The sequence below is a fragment of the Eumetopias jubatus genome, unplaced genomic scaffold (assembly GCF_037043125.1).
Source record: "Eumetopias jubatus isolate StellerSeaLion01/CBP00866 unplaced genomic scaffold, mEumJub1_p1.0 scaffold_16, whole genome shotgun sequence".
NCBI classification, from domain to species: Eukaryota; Metazoa; Chordata; class Mammalia; order Carnivora; family Otariidae; genus Eumetopias; species Eumetopias jubatus.
The window spans coordinates 30,593,257-30,611,154 of NW_028274822.1; the positions used below are offsets into that span (position 1 = coordinate 30,593,257).

A 17,898-nucleotide genomic window follows, 5' to 3' on the forward strand; every position below is an offset into this window, starting at 1 on the left:
CATAGACATTAAGGGAGGTAGGAAATATACTCAAAAAATTACATTCATCCCCAGTGAATGTTGTCCTATTATAAACTATTTTTCAACCCTGTCAAGGACCTTTTGCATACCTATTCTATCATTTAAAGTATTTGCTATCTCTATTTTTAACCATCTCTCCATGTGAATATGTATCATTTTGTACCTTCATCAAAACTATTAATAAAAATGGAAAATGCATTGTGGCAAATGACAGGGTATAGAACAGACTACTAGAAAACTTCATACATACTGAAACAGTTTACCATTTATCATTGTGGAGAGAGTAATTTGAACATTTACTAATCCCTTCAATCATATTTGGTCCCAGTCTATTCTTCTCCATTTTATCAACTGAGATTGCAAGTCCAACACCCATTGGAATCCCATTTCCCTGCACAGCAATGGTTCAAAATGCCATTCGTATACTTTGTAGGAGACTAAAATGCCATTAATCTAAAACAGATTTGCACTCCATTGGAGTAGCTACATACTCCTCTAAAATCTGTTCACAATCTTAGGATTTCATTCTCTTTACAAATGCTAGTTTTATCTTTTGATTCTCAATAGAGTTCTAAAAGGAGGGGGCGGAATTCTGATGTTTTTGCCATTCATCAGCATTACACATTCCTTTTGTGATCTTTCTGGATATATTGTCTTTTGTATCTTTTGCAAATATTCTCTAAAGTTTGAAAGAAGTGAAATGAAAACCTTCTGGTCTCCTGATAAAATCCCCAATATCCCTATGGGCCAAGTACTCTTTCTCATCCAATTTATTCTCCTAAATCACTTCATAATTATCTGGGCCATCTCTGGTTTTGAAACATGTCCTTAATTTGCCAAGTTGGACTGCTTGACTTTATCTCTCCGGTAGAAACATCCTCTCCTGACCCACAGATACCCCAACACCACCTCTAACTCCGAATGAGTGGGAAGTACACATAATCACCTAAATATATTATCTGTCCTCCCTTTTCCTCCTATCTGGGCCTTCATTTTTTCACAACTCCAGGTGGTTTCTTTCACATTGGAGTTTAAGGGAATGGGACCATCTGGAAGTGTACCATATATAATTTATGGTATTTTCTTTCAAAAATGTGATCCTGCATTTTGAATTTCAGATTAATATGAACTGATCAAAGTAGTGAAGAGTGTTATTGTTTAGTGTCTGTTGTTCAGTTGTGAAAAATCATATAGCAAAAGCAAAAGTTAAGTGTTCTTAGAGAGGTGTGGTAAATTGGTTTGGAGTAGTTGAAAAGAGATAGGTTAATTATTCAGAAAAGGACAGGTAAGGCAAACACTTACAAAGCAGATAATATTTGGGCTGGGCCTTAAAGCGTGAGCAGCATTTTTCATAATAGAGACGTGGAAGAAGGCTTTTCTTAGCAAAAAATAGCCCATTGTTCTTAGAACGCAGGATGCATAGCAGTGAGTGAAAGCAAGTTTGGAAAATGAAATTGAGCCTTCAGCTCAAAATAATCCACATACCAAAGTGGCACCCTCTTGGGGGGAGGGAGGCTATCCTGAACCTCTTCGAAATCATTGGCTATTTTTCAAGAGTTGGTGAGAACACCTTGACTTAATAAAACTGTACTTGAGTATTTAATTTTCTGCCTTTAGGTTAAAAAAACATGTGAGCATGCGAGGGCAGTGAGAATATCTGTTTTGTTAACATTATGCCCCAGAACAAAATATGTAGAAAGTGGCCAAAATATTTTTTGAGTAAATGAAATCCCTGATGACACACATGGTTTACATGATTATCATCACCAGCCATGTCTGGCATAAACATGTGGATCAAAGTGAACTTTTAGACAGGTAACAACTCCAGGTTAGTTTGCTTCTCAAATACTGTTTTTCCAAAATTCAAACCATGACCTGGGACCTAAGAGGGGGGAAGAGGAGGTGGGAAAAGACACACATCTGTAAGCACCTAACCAAATAGGGAGGGATAGGTGCCAGTCACACAGCCTCCAGACTTGGCGTATATCGTCTACATTTTTTGTCTGAGAAGGGAGGGAGAAACTGAAGTGTAAATTATGCATTATAAAAATCAACCAGCAGCTGTGTGCCCTTGCCTTCTGCTCTAATGCATAGCTCTGAGGCTGCTCTCACTGAGTGGTAGAAAGGTAAATGGAGACCAGATGTTTGAAGGTGACACACAGACTCTAAATGAGAACTGCTGCTGTGGACAAGATGAGAAAACTAAATCTTGCCTGGTGTAGAATTCTCTGAGAAGGAGGGGGGTTCAGTGCTGGGTCATCTCACTAGAATAGCCAGGCTGGTGGGTAGCCAAGCTCAAGTCCTCTTGAAAGAGGAGTAGGTAGTCCCTTCTCTAGAATGATTTGAAGGTGCCCCAAACTGGAACGAACTTAGGCATACATCATTCACATAACCACCAAGGGGATACAGGGCAGTTAATTCCAAGGATATGCATCCTGAATGAAGTCTAAATTTATACTGTGGTTGTGCCAATTAAGCAATGAGGCTGCCATTGTTGTCTCTGTGCATGGGGGTGGTGTTTGCCAAGCTCTATCATCCTCCCAGAAATTCAAATACCTGTGGCACAGGCATCCTCCTATGGCTCATATTTGAATCAAGGGTTTAATTGGACACCTCTGCTTGGCAGAACCTAGGTGATCTGTCTGTAGCCTTGTTGCAAAGGCAGCTGGGAATGTGGATTGCTGCTTCTATTTCACTCATGGAACGTAGGGCCTAAAAGATGCAGTGTGACCACAAACTTAACAATTGTTCACTATGCTGTGGTGGTTGTGTGTTTTGTTGTGGTTGTTGTCATTTTTCTTTTACTATATGTAGTTTCATCAAAGATTCAGCACTCCATATTTGAATCTTAAGATTGGACCAGCTTTCGAAGTTATGTATTCACTCAATTCATTTAATAAACAGCACTTAATTGTCAAAGTAAAACCCTTTATGCATTTGATTAATATTTGACAAACAACCAGTGTGGCAAAATAAAAACAGCTTCTGCTGTCTAACAGAACAAGTTTAGTCTCCAACCACCTCTTACTAGCTTTGTGAGCTTTGTAAAGTTTAATTACCTGTTCTTTTTTTATATATTTAAATTGGGCATATTGCTATATATACAATGTGATGTCCAAGTTAAGCTACACATCTGAGAGAATTGAGCAGTGTGCTAGACACAGAAGGTAGACTGAATTTATTGACCTCTTGTGCCTGTCCCAATTATGGAAAATGCATATACAAAGATAAACAAGCCATGTTCTATGCTTTCAAATAGCTAAGATTAACAAAGCTATTTAGAACAGAATGTTTAAAGTTCTTTAATAGAGCTATTTACAAGGTATTATAAAAGTATGGGATGAGGTGTAAGGTTTCTCACTGGACAAGTACAGGAAGGCTTCAAAGGAAAATGTGATGGTTAATTTTGTGTCAGCTTGACTGGGCCATCAGGTGCCCAGGCATTTGATTAAATGTTCTGGGTGTGTCTGCAAGGATGTTTCTGCATGAGATTAACATCTGAAGTCCTAGACTTCAGAGCAGACTGCCCTTCCCAACATGGGTGGGCCTCTTCCAATCAGTTAAATATCTGAATAGAACACAAAGATGGAGTAAAAGGGAACTTTTCCTGCCTAACTGAGCAGAAGAAATGGTCCTTTCAGGCCCTTGAGCTGTAACTTACACTGTGGGCTGTCTTATTTCTCAAGCCGTTGAACTTGGACTACAATCTACACTATCAGTTTCCAGCTTACCAATTGCAGATCTTGGGACTTCTCAGTCTCTATGAATGGGCCAATTCTTGAAAATTAATGACATGTTAAGCTACAACTTAAAGATGTAATTAGATGTCATTTAAAGATATTATATACCGTGGCACCTGGGTGGTTCAGTCAGTTAAGCACCCGACTCTTGGTGTTGGCTCAGGTCATGAACTCAGGGTTGTGAGATGGAGCCCCCTACATCAGGCTCCATGCTCGGCAAGGAATCTGCTTCAGATTCTCTCTCCCTCTGCCTGCTGGTGCTCTCACTTTCTTGCTCTAAAATAAGTAAAGAAAATCTTAAAAAAAATAAAGATATTACATACTGTATTTCCCTGGAGAACACTGACAAAGGAAATTATAAAATATCACTTGAAGGATGGTAGGAGTTTGTAGCATAATTAGGGGCATCATTCACTTGTATTTTATTTTACTTTATTTTAAATTCCACTGTAGTTAACATACAGTCACTTGTATTTTAAATTCATACCTGTTCTTCTATAATTAAAAAAGGCCACCAATGACTGACAGAATATTCCATATTTGTATTATGAGTCTGTAAACATACCTGCTTTTGTGACAATTGCACTTTTCTCTAGATTTGCCATGGCCACTGCAGTAGCTGTGAGCTAATGGCACTGTGAGGCACTTGCCACGTGACTGACCCAAACTGAGTTCTACTGTATCTTCCTGTGTAAAATACACAGTGGCTTTCAAAAACTTACTACAAGGAAAAGATGTAAGATCTCTCATATTTTTCTATATTGCTTACATAGTTAAATAGCTTAGATAAATTCAGTTAAATAACACATTAAATTTTTTTCCATTTCTGTTTTCCTGTGGCTGCCAGAAAATTTAAATTGCGTAGGTGGCTCATACTATATTTCTGTTGCGCACTACTGCTATTCATCCTGGACCCGCTGCATGGGTATGACATGGTTATTTACTAGAAATACAGAATCTTGGCCCCAGACCCACTGAACCATAATGTGCCCTTCAACTAGATACCCAGGAGACTTGTCAATACAGGAGAGTTTGTGAAGTACTGCTGTAGCCCATTGTCCTGAAAATACCCCTCTTAATTCTCCGTCTGTAGTAGAAGTTTCCTTTCTGAAGCTCTGATTCCTAGAGAGGCTGACAATAAAGATGATCCAACTTCACAAGGGGCAAGATTAGAATTCTGAATATGATTCTGTCTGTATGTAGGGTCCGGTTGTTAAAACACCATGCTTAGCAAGCTTGGGGCACAGAGCAACTTCCTTTTGTCATCAGTTTTGGGAAGGCGGGAGAATGAATTGTTTCCTCTTCTGTACCCATTTGTCTTCAATGGGCTGCTGCCCCAGCCTGGGGTCCTTGATGGTCCTCTAGTGCTTGCAAGCCTGCTGCAAGTCCTTTGTTCACCCGATGTTGCCAGTCCCTCTGCCCAAAGCTGTTAGCAGTTTTCCCTTCCCATCCTGCCCCTTTATCATCCCTCCTGATCATCCCCAAGGCCCTGCTTTTCTGCTTTCTCTCATGACAGCTAATTTTGTGCAAAAGTAATCTCAGAGTAAGGTGTTTGTGCTTGATAATAGCTTAATATTTTACCTCTCCTGTAGTTTTATTGCATTTTAATAGAGAGTTCCTGGAAATAAAATGGCTTATCTTAACTAGAGAGAATGAAGCAGAAGGGGTGGAATTTGGGGCATCATGCCAGGCCAGTGAGACAGTGTGGAAAGAAAGATCCTTTGGCACCATTTCTGGTTTCCATCTCTATAATAAATATTTGTTGGCATTGTCAGAATTTATTCAATATGAAGGTTACATATCTTAGAAGTCATTTCAATACGAGATAGAATTGATACAGATTAAAGGAAAAAGAATCATTAGAAAAAAATTAAGTCATTTAATTTTGTGCAAATATCGTGTTACTGGGTCTGCCTCTTGGTGGGTGTCAAGCCAAAAGACACAACCAAGACAACAGAAAAAGGAAGGATTTTACTTGTAACAAGTAAAGGACAACATCAGGGATATTTCCCAAAGCAGCCTCTTCTTGAACAACAACAACTGGGGCAGTTTTAAGCTAAAGGTGTGTACATACTCATGAAGGGGCTTGCCCAAGGGGGGAGTTCAGCATAGAATTGGGGGAAAAGTCGTCTCAAGGTGATAGTCCAGGTCAAAGTCACGATGCCCAGCAAGGGTCAACATCATCAATTCTGTCTTGAGTTGGTCTGGTATTTGAGTGCTCTAAGGGGTTTAAATTCTGCAAAGGTAACTCAAGTATGTGCGCCAGGTGAGTCTTCACTTTGAACCAGCACTGGGAGTTTGACCACTGATTTATTGTCCCTGTTATGACTAGGCTATCTCCTGGCCTGATAGTGGCTGTTTGTCCTTACTTTCTTTTCCCTTAAAATCATTATCCACTGGGGTCTATTTTGTATATCTCAGGAAGTTCTGCAATAAATGTTCTTAGGGCAACTAGTACTGGCCATACATAGATCACAAGATGGTTAGGGGTCTAAAATGAATTTTATGTCAAGAAAGTTATATCTTCAGGGGCCCCTAACTCTTACATTATCTTAAAATGAACAATCAGGACTGGAACTGAATATTTTCTCCCTTTTTACACTTGAGCTCAAAATACTCCCTTTTCAAAACCTTTTTTTAAAGTATAAGAAAAATACAGAAAAAACAATTTATCACAAAGTGACTATCCAAATGGTATCCACCTTGGTTAAGAAAAGATGTTCCAATAAATATAGCTTAGTTTAGATGTTTATTTTTCCATTTTATAGAAATGGAGACATGTCTAGCTTTTTCAAAATGGTTTTTAAAAGATTCAATCATGTATGCTGTAGTTGTCTAAATTTCCTACAAAAATAATCCACTGTATGAGTGAACTAGAATTAATGTGCATATTATAACACTGATGAAGTCTGGGTTGTTTGTAGTTTAGAGATAGTATGAATAAAGCTGATACAAATATTTTCATTCATGTCTTTTGTGCACAGGTGCATATATTCCTGATGAATGCAATTGCTTATAACAGACTGCCCCAAATCTGGTAAAAATGTATTTTTCCCTCACACACCTCTACGTTAGTTGAAATGTCTTGTCTTCAGACTGGTATCTAGGTTCTGAAACCAGCAGGTATCTCAGGGCATATTCGTATAGTGATAAAAGAATCAAAAGAGCATGAGCCCCACTGCACGTGTATATTTCATGCCTCTACTAGCATCACATCCATTGGCATCCCATTGGCCAAAGTAAGTCACATGATCAAGCCTAAACTCAAAGAATGGGTAAATACACTCCACCCGGTACCATCCCATGGTAAGGGGATACAGATGTAATATCTGTACAGAGAGGAACTGACACCAACAATTCCATGTAGCACATGTTATAGGTATGATGAACTTTAGTAGATAGTCCCAGGTAGTTTTCTGTTTATGCACCCCCTGTAGTAGATGACTGTTCTCCATGGCTCCACTAGTGAACTATTTATGGTATTTATGGTATTACGGTTTTTAAATTTGCTATTCTGTTGTGAGAACACTTGCATCCTATAGTTTTCACTTGCTTTTTACTGATCATTAATAAGGCTGTACAGCTTTAAATGTATTGGCTATCTGAAAGGTGCTCACTTTACATTTACTAAAATTGGAACAGTCTTAAAATTTAAAATTGAATTTAAAATTTTGAAGTGGAAGGTTTGAGAAAATTTGTGAAGCATCCCATATTTTTTTACCCTGTTATCTCCTGAACCCCTGGTGTCACTATCAAAGCCTCCTATCCCCAAGGAAGGGAAGGAAGAGACGTCGTACTCTTTTTGATACTCTTCCCTCTACCTAGGATACTCTTTTTTTCCTTACCCTTCTCAGTGAGATAACTTCTAAGATAGTCCAAGGGTCAGCTCTCCTATGAAGTCTTTGCCTATTCACCAACTCCAACTCCAAATGGACTTTGTTATACCTCCATTGTGCCCTCATTAAGGACAAGGGCCATGTATTACTGATCTTCGTATCCCTAGTACCTAGTATCCATAAATGGATAAGTGAAAATTTTTCTACAATAGCATGCTTTTTACAAGTTGTGTGATGGGCAAATGACGTAACTTCTATGACCTTTGACTTTGTATCTGTAATTGGAGGTGAGAATAGTTCCTCATATAGTTATTATAAGATTTAAATGACATAATGCAAATATATATTTTACCATGCTAGCACAATTTCAGTGCTTAATGAATGATAGTAATATTATCACTTAAAAACTCTCAATGCCTTGCCCACTTTTCACTGGAGAAGATTGCCTCTTTGAGGGATTTGTAGAAATTCTTTATACATTCTGGATATGAGCCTTTTGTTGATATATATACTTTATTCCACACTACGGCTTATATTTTCCTTCTCTTAATAGTGCCTTTGATAAACCAATCTGTTGTTTTAATGTAGTCACAATTTTAATAAATGTATTCTAATTTGTCAGCCTTCTACTTTATAGTTAGTGTTTATATTAGTTTTTAAGAAGTCTTGCCAGGGGTGCCTGGGTGGTTGGTTGGGTATCTGCCTTCAACCCAAACATAAAGTAAATAAAAGTATTTATAATGAAAATTATCATCTTGTATCCAACCTGAGTCAATGGTTTTAGTATTTGTCCATTAATCATAATGTTTGCTTTAAGTTTTGTTTAGCTACTCAGTACTAGAGATAAAACAAGCTGCTTCTATGCCTATCTTGCTAAAAAGTTTTTGAGATTTCAGAATTTTTTATACATAAGCAGATATTGATATATCTATTTTATTTTAATTCATGTGGCACTGTAAGATACAGAGAGATTCTATGTCCCTTTATCCAGTTCCCCTCCATGGTAGCACTTCTCAAACTTAGTATAATATCACAATCAGGATACAGATAGTCAAGATACAGAACATTTTCATGACAACAAGGATCCTTTATGTAGATTTTGAAAACAACACCCACTTCCTCCATAACGCCTGGCAACCATTAACCTGTCATCCATATCTATAATTGTGTCACTTCATGAATATTATATAAACAGAATCATAGAATATGTAACCTTTTGGAATTGGCTTGTTTCAATTAGCATAATTCTGTGGAGATTCATCAAGGCTGTTGCATGTATCAACATTCCATTCTTTTTTAAATTGTTAAATAGTATTCCATGATATGTGTGTACCACACACAAGATCGTATAATTATTCATGCATTGAAAGATATTTGACATGTTTCCCATTTTCAGCTATTATGAATAAAGCTACTACAAACAACTTAGGGGAAAAAATTAGTGTGTCTTTATGAGAATGTAAGTCTTCATTTCTCTGTAATAAATGCCTAAGAATGTAATTGCTGCTTTAAATATTCCATGTGGAATATATATATATATTAAAGATTTTTATTTTAGAGAGCATGCATATGCATGCAAACACACATGTAGGGGGAGGGGCAGAAGGAGAGAATCTTTGCTGAGCAAGGATCCCAAGGTGGGGCTCGATCTCATGACCCATGAGATCATGACTGAGCTAAAACCAAGAGTCAGACACTTAACCAACTGAGCCACCCAGGTGCCCCAATGTGTGGAATATATTTTTTAAAATATACATTGCAAAAGATCTTTTTAAAAGATTTTATTTGAGAAAAAGAAAGCAAGAGAGCATAAGCAGGAAGGACAAGCAGGCCTCCTGCTGGGCAGGGAAACCAACATGGGCCTCAATCCCAGGACCCTGGGATCATGACCCGAGCTGAAGGCAGACGCTAAACTGACTGAGCCACCCAGGCATTCCCCCCAAATTTCTTATTAGTAATCTCATGTTTCCACATCCTTACCAGCCTTAAGAGTCATCACTTTTTTATAAGCCATTCTGATAGGTATGTAGTAATAACTCATTGTGATTTTATTTAAGATTTTGTTCAGTAGAATGAGAGAGAAAGAGCATGAACAGGAGGTGAGGGGGGAGGGAGAGGGAGAAGCAGACTCCCTGCTGAGCAGGGAGCCCGAAGCTGGGCTCTCTCTGACTCTGGGATCATGACCTGAGCCAAAGGTAGATGTTTAACCAACTGAGCCACCCAGGCACCCCCGTTCATTGTGGTTTTCATTTGTACTTACCTAAGACTAATAATTTTTTTTAACAAGGGACTTCTATTTCCATTATCTTGAGATGGTATCTCCAGGTCAAATCAGATTCTATCGTGAAACAACTAAGAGACTAGTCTGTGGGGTCTTGTCTTCCAATTATGTATTCACATTTGGAAGTCATTCACTTGGTATTCATTTTTCTACCATCTGTGTCACTGTGTCCTGGTGCCTCTAATTTGAATTTCAAGCTCTTAAAAGATTTCTTTAACTTACCCAATTTAGTTTGGATTCTTATTTCAATCTGATAGCTACTGACCACTTTCCCCATATGATTGTAATCAGGATCGACCGTTTAATTTTGGGGGTCCAAGACAAGAAGAGATTTCTTTTTCTAAAATGAAGAATTACAGTGACAGGAAAGCATCCAACCAAACACCCTTCTAAGCATAGAGTACTGCATGACTGGACAGGTGGCATGCCCGTGATGCCAGCTAAGGCTGATGATGTTGAACAGGTTTGTGTTTATTGGCTGTGTATGTATCCTATTTCATGGAATGTCTCTTCATTTCTTTTGTTTGATCTCTAAATAGATTGTTCTTGAGACTTAAGAGTTCTTTGTACATGCTAAGTAGTAGTCCTTGGTCAGATATTTGGTTTGCAAATATTTTCTCCCATTTTAGCTTTTTTTTTTTTTTTTAAATCTTAATGGGGTCTCTTATAGAGCAAAGTCTGTTTTAAAATTTTGAAGTCCAATTTATAAACTTTTCCTTTTATGGACTTTTTATATGAAGTCTAAGATTTTACATAACACTGGATTGTAAAGATTTTTTCCTATGTTTCTTCTAAAAGTTTGATAGTTGAGGCTTATAATCCATTTTTAGATTAATTGGTATATAAAGTGTGATACTTAGCTGGAGGTTTGCTTGTTTTTGCCAATGGATATTTAATTTTTCCTACACCATTTGTTGAAAAGCCTCTTCACTAAATTACTCTTGCACTTTTGTTAAAATGTAGCTATATTTTTGAGGGTTTATTTCTGAATTCTCCGTTCTGTTTTATTGAGCTACGTGTCAATACTAGGTAGTCTTGATTACTATAGTTACACAGTAAGTTGTGAATTCAGGAAAACGAATTTCTCCTACTTTGCTTTTCAAAATTTTTTAGCTTCTCTAGTACCTTTTTCTTTTCATAAAAGACTTAAAATTTGTGCCTGTATCCACATATATACATAAGTTTTCAAGATTTTGATAGAAACTGTGTTAAATCTTTACATCAGTTTGTGGAGAATCCACATATTTACCACATTGAGTCTTCTAAGCATGAAAATGGCATGCCTCTGCATTTAGATTGTTTAAAATTTCTTTCATCAGTGTTACATGGCTTTTAGCATATAAGGTCTGCACACGTTTTGTTCTATTTACAGCTAAGTATTTAATTTGTCAAACAATTCTAAATTGGTTCACTGTTAGATTGGTTATTGTCTAAATGTGTTCTGTCTTGCTAGGCTCTGCTTCGTTTCTCCTGGGCTTTGTTTTGGCTGTACACATTGGTGTTTCCAGGCTGCCAGCTTTTTTACTTCCAAGTCTGTGAGGCAAAAAGAAAACCCAGAGAATCCACCACCAGGTTATTCCTTGGATCCTGAAGTTTTTAGCCAGGTTGCCTTTTCCTCTCCACCTTTCAGAGTCATCTTAAAATAGTTCTAGAAATAATTTTCGTGGTCTTATGTTGTATGTAGCAGGAGGCATAGGGAAAAGTACATCTATTTCATCTTCCTGGAAGCCATGGTCTTGTTATAAATCAAACCTCTGCCACCAGCTGTTCTCATATTGGATCTGTGGGCTGTAGAAGTTCATGGAACCCTTCTGGAGGTATCCATCAAGGGAGGGTGATGAGCTGATAGAATTGTGGCACTCCCAACATTGCCCTAACCATAAAAGCTAGTTATTTCTGTGAAGAGATAGTCTCTATGTAAATGCATTCTACTGTAAAGTCTGGGAGACCACCATTTCACAGATCATGGCCTTAGGATCATGCAGCCATTCATCATGATGATGGTGAATGGGGGCAAGAAAGATAAAAATGAGATGTTGTCATTTCTTGCTAAAAGAGCTGGTGAGAGGAGAACATCTACTCTTTTCTTTTCCTCACCCCAAAAGAAGTGAGGTAGAGACAAAGGACTTGAAACTTTTGATGTCTGTGTAGCCCAATCCTGTTACCTCTCATTTTTTTTAACAGAAAACAGACAAGGAATCAGGTTTCCCATGAACCTCTCTATCTGGCTGAAAGGAGAGGGTTAGAAGGCTCTAACATTGAAAGGATTTGGATGTCCTGAAATATTTTCTATAGATGACAGTTTTGGGGAAGAACGTTGATCTTGCTGCTGTCTCAGCAAGCTCTTGCCAGGCTACAGGTCTACTCACTAAAGAGGACTATTACCTCTTTTCAAAGACCTCTCTGTTGGCTTATCCTTGCTATGTAGAAGCCATTGTTTGGAATGGCCTTCGCCCTCTTCAGGTGCAAATCCCCAGGTGGTATCCTCTGATTCCAAAGGAAACACGCCAACTTGCACCACCTCAAAAGGTCTGATGTGGAAAATCTACCTGAGGGCCTTACAGAATGCATGTTGTATTGTCCCCCTTGGAGTTAAATTTCCCAGAGCAGTGACATTGGGCATTTCCCTGGGAGCAGCAGGGAAATGCTGACTGGTACGAAATACCCCAGTAGAATCTGTTTCTATGTCTATAGGAAAGATTTCAATTGCTGTATAACTCCAATATCATCACAGAGCGCCTACCCCTCCCAGATGTAAATAAACATGGCTCAGTCCTCAATTTTATAGCATGAGAAAAAAATCTAAATTCTGCCTTACAAGTCCCATGAATTTCCAGGACTTAGTTTTTAATGACACCCCTATCTTCAGCTCTTATTCCATGGTAGGGAAGTGTGTTCTCATTCACTGTGAGTTCTCTCTGAAGCTAAATTCAGCCAGTTTTGCAAAACCTTCTTCAAATACAGCAGGCATATATACCCTTAATGTATTTCACTGAATGTTTACGTTCAAGAGGAGGGGCTGTGCTAGAATCCATGCAATTCCCTGTCTTTCTTGGCCTCTTACCAGGCCTCCCCATTGCAAACCCTGTTGTCTATCTGCTTCTTTTGAGGACTGACCTCAGCTCAACTTCAGCTGGGTGTCTTCTGCTGTCTTTCTAAATAAGCACATTTCAAACTCTTCTAATGTTAACACTCATTACAATGCAGTGCAATTGACTGTTGATGTATTCTCCCAGGATTACAAACTGTTGAGAGAAATCAACTGTCTTTGTCAACATGGTAGATTCTGTGCCTATCAGCGTGGGCAGCACAGATTACATACTCATGTACATATTGATACATTAGGTTTGTATCAGTACTGATACAGCCATGATTTCTCTTTTTGTTCGAGAGAAAGTTTCTAGTGCACTTTGTTCCAAGATGTTTCTGCTTTATACACATACAAACACACAATTAGGATGATTTATTTAAGAAATTCTTTGAGAAAGTTATAAATGATCTGAACCTGGACCTTCATATTTTTTAAAGAATTGGGTTAATGATTAATATCTTAGAGATGTATACTACCTCAGAGTTACAGAAGCATATCTTCAGTGTAACACCAGTTATCATACATTTCAGGTTTTCAGGTAAACCATATAAGAATGATTCAAGTATCTTAAGATTTTTTAAAAAAGTCTTCTAGTGAAAATTCAACAATACCCTAATATTTTCTCTCAGTTACATATTGTGGTTTTAAAATATCCCAATTTCATATTTACAACAACATATTTTAAAGATATTTAAATATATTCTATAAAGGAATTAAATGAATTTTTTGTATAGATTATTCAGAACATCTTAAGGCTTTTTAATTATACACTTTTATTTTTTGGAAAATTATTATAAACCTATCTTACCTCTGATTAACTTGGGGGGGGACATTCCCATATGGATAAATATAAATGGCAGAAGTAGAAGTGGTTTAGTTTTAATATGATTTTATGGTTAACTTGAAGCATTTTTTTTAAAGTTATTACATAACATGCCTTGAGTTTGAATTGTGGTTAAAAGAAGCACCATTTTATATTCCACTTTAGTTGATCCTTCTAGAACTCCTATGCGCTGACTAGCATGTACTATTAACTCCATCTTACAAGTAAGATTAAGTGGTTGGCGAATTACGACACCAAAATTTAGTGATGGATGTGAGGCTTTAATACAGGTCTTTGGTGATTTCCTCCTGTAAAATTCTAGAGAAGGAAAGCGAAGACCTAAGAGAAGCAAGGGTTTCAAACACCAGTGTTTTCAAACGAATTTTGAAGTAGCATTTTAAGGTAGAATTTTAGAATTTAAGGTGGAATTTAGAGATGTCTCTAAGAATCTAGCTCCATTGTGCTTTTCAGTGCAAACAACATAGCAGGCAGTTGCTACTATTTCTGCCTGATAAAGCTTTGTATACATTTGGCCTCTTGCTTTGGAAGATAAATGAGCTCACTTCAGGGTTCCATCTATAGGCAGATGATTGAAATTCAGGGAGGTGTTTTTATGTATTCAAGAGAGTATTTCTGTCACTGCCTTTCTACATGGGAGGTCTCAAAGGGAGTGGATGGATGGAAACAGGAGGGAAGATTGTTTATTGGAAGGAAATGAAAGGGATTAGTTTCTATGGAGGCCAGGGAGGTGACCTAGATTCACAACACTGGAATGTGTACTGTGATAGACACTTCTTAAAAGAGAGAAAGAGATCTTGGATAGAAGGCCTGGCTTAATTTCCAGCCAATTCACATCAAGTCTCTTTGAAGGGGTTTTCTGATCCCAGGAGAAGCTTTTATTTGATATATGTTTCATGTGCTGGGTTTATCTAGGGCTCCAATAATCACACAGAGCAGTTCTCCTCTGGATTACTCAGCATGCTCCTGGCCTCAGCAGGCTCCTTTCGGGGCTTTAGAGTTAAATAAACAAACAGGAATTCTGAAAGACTCACATGTGATTCTTAGGTCACAGTGTCCTTTTCAGAGTAACTATTCTTATTTCCCTATGAAATTGAAGAACAACTCTATGCATTAAAAAAAAAAAATTCCACAAAGATTTCTATTGTGTAAGAGGAGGATCAGTGAATGTACAAAGAGCGGTAGAATGGAAAATAGACTGTGTGGTTGCCTGTGTACTGAATGGTGTTATAGAATGGCCGGTAGTTGTTCAAACCACCAGATTGACCACCCCGGTAGTTAGACTTCCTCCAACTTTATTTCTGCAGCAAAGTTATAAAGAATGAATTTCCTGGAAAGGGGCAGGCTATATGCCCTATAAATTTTTAGGTCTTAACATCTCAGTGCACGTTTGTGTGTCTTCCACCATGACTGTTTAAGTTCTTGGGGGTAGAGACCATGACGGTGTGCGTGCATGTGTGGGTCTATCTTCCTATCTCCAGCAGCTAGCAAAAACCTAATTTGGAGGAGGTGCTCAGGGGGTGTGTTTAAAAAGCTCCCCTTTGGTTGACCATTACTACTTTGCAAACCGAAAGGTTCTTAAAATAACTCCTTTGTGGTTCAAAATCAACAGTATGAATAAGTATTGAAATGGCGCCAAAATTCAATGCTGTTCTAGATGCTTTTAGTAGTGGTTCAGTTTGCTCTTTACTTACAATATAAGTGGCAGATCACACAGAAGCTATAGCCAGATTCTAGGGGTTTGAGTTCCAGGCTCAGGAGGCCCAACCATGTTTCCAATTATGATTGGAAGAAATGCGGAAATCATTGGATATAATGAAGTAACCCTCAGATCTCTCCCCAGAGCTTCAGACCCAGATGCTCACGGTTGCCACGTGCACAATACAGACCCGGCAAAGTCCTTCTCTAAGTTGCATCGGTGGCGGCCCTCCTTTCCTCCCTCTCTGAGCAGACATCCTAGGCACCTGCCCATCTGCAAGGGCCAGAAATTGGAGAGCTACTCTTGCGTCCTCCTCCCTCCTTGTCCCCTATATAGTACTAAGCGCTATAGGTTCAACTTTCTAAATATCTTGCAAATCTGCCTGCTCTTTTTCCACCCTAGTGCCATTGTCAGAATATAGTTTCCTACCTTAGAATCTATTTACCGCATTTCAGCCCAAGCGAGAATTCCAAAATACATATCTGATAGTGGCATTATGATAGAGTCCAGATTTCTTAAAAACAAAAGCCATAAATAAGCATTATTAAGTATGTTCTATACACAAGGCACTGTGCTGGATGCCTTTCGCACATTATCTTCCTGAATCCTCTGAGCAACTCCATGAGTTAAATAGAAATATTATAACTTTCAAATGAGTAATATGCATTTTAGAGAGACCAAGTGATTCCGCCCCCCCCACCCCAAATCAGACAACGGGTAGTGGTAGAGTCAGGATTTAAACCCCAACAGTCTTACTGCTTCATTCAAAAATATGATTCCATTTATTATATTCATAGACAAGTCTGATTTACCTTGTGAATTTCAAATTCTCTTCCCAAAACTCTAGGATTTAATTACACTGAAATTATTTGGTTACTTTTGTTTCATCATTTTTTAAAAAAGATAGAGAGCATGAGCAGGGTAGGGGCACAGTGAGAGGGAGACTAGCAGACTCCCCTGCTGAGTCTGGAAGGCTGACACTAGGCTTGATCCCAGGACCCTGAAATCATGACCTGAGCCAAAAGCAAGAGTTGGATGCTTAACTCTCTGAGCCATCCAGGTGCCCCTTGTCTCAATTTTTATAACCTCTGGGATTCTGGCTTTCAGTTTGCCTTTCCTCTGTCTTGACTTTATCCTAACTCCTACTCAGGTTAGGTGCTACTTCTTCCAGGAAGCATTCCTTGATTTTCCAAGTGTATATCAGAAGATTGAAATCATACAGATTATCTTTTCCAGTCACAATAGAATGTTTTTCTTCTGTAGATTTCTAGTTTCAAAGATACACAAAAATGAGGAAATTAAACAACCAATGGGTAAAAGAAGAAATTGGAGGGCATTAGAAAATACTTAGAGATTAATGAAAATGAAACACAACATTCCAAAATTTATAGGATGCAGCAAAAGCAGTGCTGAAAGAAAAATGTATAACCGTAAATACTCATATTAAAAAAGATCTCAAATTAATAACCTTACTTTAAACCTTAAGAAATGGGGGGAGGGTAACTAAACCCAAAGCAAATAGAAGGAAGGAAATACTAAAGGTTAAAAGAGAGGTAAATAGAGAATGAAGGAGAAAAAAAGAAAATGATACTAAATTACTTTAAAAGATGAACAAAATTGAGAAAGCTTTAGCTAGATTGATTAAGAATGTTTACTCAAATAAATTGGGGACATCAATCAGTACCAACATTACAGAAATAAAGGATAATAAGAGTATTGTATGTAGAAGAAGAATTTGTATCCTTACCAAACAACATATTAAAAAACACACAACTGGGACACCTGGTGATTCAGTTGGTTAAGCATCTGCCTTAGGCTCAGGTCATGATCCCAGGGTCCTGGGATCAAGTCCAGCATGGGTTCCTTTTTCAGCGGGGAGCCTGCTTCTCCCTCTGCCTGCTACTCCCCCTGTTTGTGCTCTCTTGCTCACGTGCTCACTCTCCCTCTGAAAAATAAATAAAATCTTTAAAGTAAATAAATATGCAACTGATGAATCATTGAATACATCTGAAACTAATGATGTACTACTATATGTCAGCTAGTTGAATTTAAATTAAAAATTTTTTTATAAAGCTGCTAAACAAAAAAAAACTGAAAATGGATCAATGACTTAAAGGCAAAGGCTAAAATTATAAAACTCTTAAAAGAAAACATAGTGTTAAATATTCATGACCTTGAATTTTAGAATAGATCCTTAGGACACTAAAAACATGAACAAAAGAAACTATACTTCATAAAAATTAACTTTCATGCATCAAATGCCATTATGAAAGTTAAAAAGCCTACAGAATAGGAAAAAATATTTACAAATCCTATCTGATAAATGTTTAGAATCCAGAATATATAAATTTGTGCAAGTACACAAACAAATTACAACTTTATAGTTTTT

At 37.7% G+C, this 17,898-nt stretch overlaps 1 protein-coding gene across 1 annotated transcript in view; it reads left to right on the forward strand.

The window, feature by feature from the left end:
• RIT2 (Ras like without CAAX 2) overlaps nucleotides 1-17,898 on the forward strand; it is a 388,510-nt gene that overhangs the window by 112,489 nt on the left and 258,123 nt on the right. The window lies entirely within an intron of this gene.